Source organism: Octopus bimaculoides, chromosome 11 (assembly GCF_001194135.2).
Source record: "Octopus bimaculoides isolate UCB-OBI-ISO-001 chromosome 11, ASM119413v2, whole genome shotgun sequence".
Classification (NCBI taxonomy): domain Eukaryota; kingdom Metazoa; phylum Mollusca; class Cephalopoda; order Octopoda; family Octopodidae; genus Octopus; species Octopus bimaculoides.
This window is the reverse complement of record NC_068991.1, coordinates 16,367,226-16,371,549: the sequence shown is the minus strand read 5'-3', so window position 1 is coordinate 16,371,549 and position 4,324 is coordinate 16,367,226. Positions and strand designations below refer to the sequence as shown.

At 33.9% G+C, this 4,324-nt stretch overlaps 1 protein-coding gene across 4 annotated transcripts in view; it reads right to left on the bottom strand.

Moving 5' to 3' along the window:
- LOC106869725 (lipase maturation factor 2) overlaps positions 1-4,324 on the bottom strand; it is a 78,719-nt gene that overhangs the window by 16,180 nt on the left and 58,215 nt on the right. The gene's annotated exons all lie outside the window — the stretch shown is intronic.

Genomic DNA, 4,324 nt, shown 5'->3' with positions numbered 1-4,324 from the left:
TATATATATTCTTTTTTTTTTTTTACTGGTTTCAGTCATTTGACTGCGACCATGCTGGAGCACCACCTTTAGTCGAACAAATCAACCCCAGGACTTATTCTTTGTAAGCCTAGTACTTATTCTATCAGTCTCATTAGCTGAACTGCTAAGTTACAGGGATGTAAACACACCAACATCGGATGTCAAGCGAAGGTGGCAGGGGGGAAAAAACACAGACACGCAAATACATACATACATGTATCTATATATATATGGTGGGCTTCTTTCAGTTTCTGTCTACCAAATCCACTTACAAGGTTTTGCTTAGCCTGGGGCTAAAGTAGAAAATATTTGCTCAAAGTGCTGCACAGTGGGGCTGAACCTGAAACCATATGATTGGGAAGCCAGCTTCTTAACCACATAGCCACACCTGTGCCTAATTAAAATGGTAGGGTTTGTCTGTGAAATACAGTGAATAGTTCCACAGTTTTTCCTTGTTTTTTGAAAACCATTTAAGGATTCTGTGAGATAAGTTTGGTATGTTGCATTGAATATAAATACCAAAACAAATCTTTCATCTCTAAAGTTTAAGTTAATTAGTCAATCCATAAAATAATTTCATTAACAACTCAATAACAACATAGATGTTTTAAGCATTTGACCCAAAAACATTAAAAGATTCATAAACAAAAACAAATCAATATTAAAAGAAGGTTGAAAAAAAAAAAAGTTGTATAAATGATAGTTTTCAGCATCAGAACAATAGCATGAATTCTAAGAAGGAAAATACATTATATAGTCCCCAGTCCTACCTACCTGGTATTTATGACCACAGAAGGATGGAAAGCAACAAAAATAATAATCAAAAAACATCTTTTTTAATCAGAATTTCAACCCAGAACCTAAAGGGACTCAATTAAATACTGCAAAGCTTTTCCTTTGATGTTCTACTAGTTCTGTCCTAATAATAATAATGATAATTCTAACATAGGCACAATGTCCAAGAGCTGGATGTAGTTGAATATATCAGCCTTAGTACCTTGACTTGAACTTGATTGTATCAACCCCAGAATGATGGAAGGCAAAAGTAGCTAAAAACTGTCAGGATTTGAACTTGAGACATAAACTGAATATAGCAAAGTATCTTGCATGATTTTCTATCAAAACTGATAACACTGCCCTATAATAATAATAATAATAATAATAATAATAATAATAATAATTATAATAATAATGATGATAAATTAAAATGGCTTATGATTTGGGAAATGGATATGGTTAGATAAATAATCTTTTTATGGATAAAATAAAGCTTTATATGAAAAGACAACAAGCAGAGGTATGGAATTTGGGATTGAAAAGTGCGCTATAGTGATAAAGAAACGAGGAAGAGTTGAAGGAAGCCAGGTAATTGAAATGCCAAATGGAAAAACAACAAAAGCAGACGAGAAAGGACAGTGGAATAAGTATTTGGGAAGACTGGAAGGAGATGAAATAAAACATGAAGAGATGAAACAAATCACAAATAGTGAGAAAAATATTAAAGTCAAAGTTGAATTCAAAAAAGGTTATTGAAGCAATAAACGCAAGAGCAGTACCAGTTATCAGATATGGAGCTGGACTTATGAACTGGACCCAAAGCAACATACAGAAACTTGACAGAAAAAACTAGAAAGCTGTTGACAATGAATGTATGGAACCCACCATCCGAAAGCTGATATTAACTGGTTAAGACAGGCAAGACGATGACATGGTTGTACTTGAAGAGATACCAGGATGGAAGAGGCTTAACTGCCGCGGAAGAGTGTATACAGATGGAAAGAAAAACTGTACTAGAATATTTACAGAACAGCATAGAGAAATTACTAAAGGCAGCGAATAAAAAATAAGCAATCAAGTGTGGAAAAAGAGAAAAAGACAAAAATGAAATTTACAGAGATTATGTCAAACAGACTGAAGAGAAACCATTGCACGGTCTGTTGGAAAGCCACTGATAATGTATGTGGGGGGGAAAAAACTGGGATTGGTTGAAAAAAGGGCAATTTGAAACAGAAACAGAGAGACTTATTATAGCAGCTGAAAACCAAGCATTAAAGAACAACTTGAGGAAATATGTACACATGGAGAAGGTGTCAACAAAACGTAGAGTTTGTGGAATTTGGGATGAAACAATGGCACACATCGTTACAGAATGTCCTAAGTTGGCTCAGGGACAATACAAGAAATGGAGCTTGAAGATGGAAGTACTTGGTAGAGTTGGAAAAATGCAAGATTTTATGGGATTTTCACATTTCAAATGGACAAGACGATAGAAAATAATAAACCAGACATAACAAGGAAAAGAGAAGTTGCTGACTAATTGATCCATCATGTCCATTTGATTCCAGGATTGTAAAGAAAGACAACGAAAAATTTTTTTTAAAATCCATTAAAATATAAGATTGCAAGAATTTGGATTATGAAAACTATAATGGTTGTATCAGCAATAATTGGTGCATTAAGGACTGTGAGTTATGATGTAGACAAATGATTGAAGCAGATTGGAACAGAAAGTTTGCTTCTTAAGAACAGGGAAGATTATCAGAAGGGTTGTGCACTTGAAAGATTATTGAAAGCTTGTTATGTCTAAGGTTACAGATAGTAACCTGCTACCCATATAAATTCTACCAGAAACAAGACCAAACTGGAGTCAAGTTGAATAATAACAATAATCCTTTCTACTATAAGTACAAGACCTGAAATTTTTGGGGAAATAGTAAGCTGATTACATTGACCCTAGTGTACAACTGGTATTTATTCTATCAACCACAAATGGATGAACGGCAAAATTAGCCACAACAGAATTTGAACCTTAGAACGTAGAGCCAGAAAAAATTCCACAAAGCATTTTGTCCAGTGTGCCACTTTAATAATAATAATAATCCTTTCTATTAAAGGCACAAGGCCTGAAATTTGTGGAGAGGGGATTAGTTGATTACATTGACCCTAGCATTTTACTGGTACTTAATTTATCAACCCTGAAAGAATGAAAGGCAAAATCGACCTATGCAGAATTTGAACTCGGAATGTAGTGACAGCTGAAATACACTAAACATTTCATCCAGCATGCTAATGATTCTGCCAGCTTGCTGCCTCATAATAATAATAATAATATTTTCTACTATAGGCACAAGACCTGAAATTCCAGTGGGGTGGGGAGGAGTCAATTACATCAACTCCGAAAGGATGAAACGTAAAGTTGACCTTAGTGAAATTTGAACTCAGAATGTAAAGATGGACAAAATGCTGCTAAGTATTTTGTCCAATGTGCTAACAATAATAATAATAATAATAATTTTCACTATATGCACAAGGCCTTAACTGACTATATTGATCCCTATTACTTAATTGGTACTTCATTTTATTGACCCTGGGAGGATGTAAAGCAAAACTGAGTCTGGTAGGATTTGAAATCAGAAGGCAGGTAACCATAACTAAATACCACAAAGCATTTTGTTTGATGCTCTACCATTTACTCCAATTCCCCATTACCATTATATATCTGAAGAGAGCACTTTTGGCTTCCCTAGAATTGGTTAATTATCTCCAGATCATACTTTAAGCAAGTAAAATATTAACAGAAAAGAGAAAAAAATATGAGTGAGCAGCGTCACTCAACTAAAAAGAACATGAGTGAGAAGTGTCACTCAACTAAAGATCTGTAGAATAAACAAAGTACTGTTTTTTTTTAATTACTTGATTTAATTACCTTATTTTTTTTCACCTTCTTTTAAGCAAATTAATCAAAATTTCTGCCAACAAACAAAAAGCAAACAGAAAACAAACAAAACAAAACAAAACTAAACAAAAGCAAGTGTTAGAAGAAAATGCTCCAGCATGGCCAGAATCACAGGGACCAACTATGAACTAAAGTATGCATACACAATTGGAGTAACCAAGACAAACACACACCTCCCACCCAAACTCCTTTTGTGAGTGTGTTAGATCATGCACTGATACATGTGTGTGTGTGTGTATGTGTGATCAACTGTATGTATATGTATACATGTTTGCATGCATATCTGTATATAGGTGTGTTTGTATGTCATCATCATTTCAATGGCCATTTTTCTATGCTCACATTGGTCAAACAGAATCCATTGAGGCAGATTTTATACAGCTGGATACACTGATCGTCATCAACCCTCACTTGTTTCCAAATAAAGTAATATTTCTCCAGGTTGGACATGTTTTCACAAAAGATTTTCAATGATGGACACTACTTGTACGATGGTAACACTCACTCATAAGCATATTATATATATATATTTATTATTTACATATATATATATTTATTATTTACATA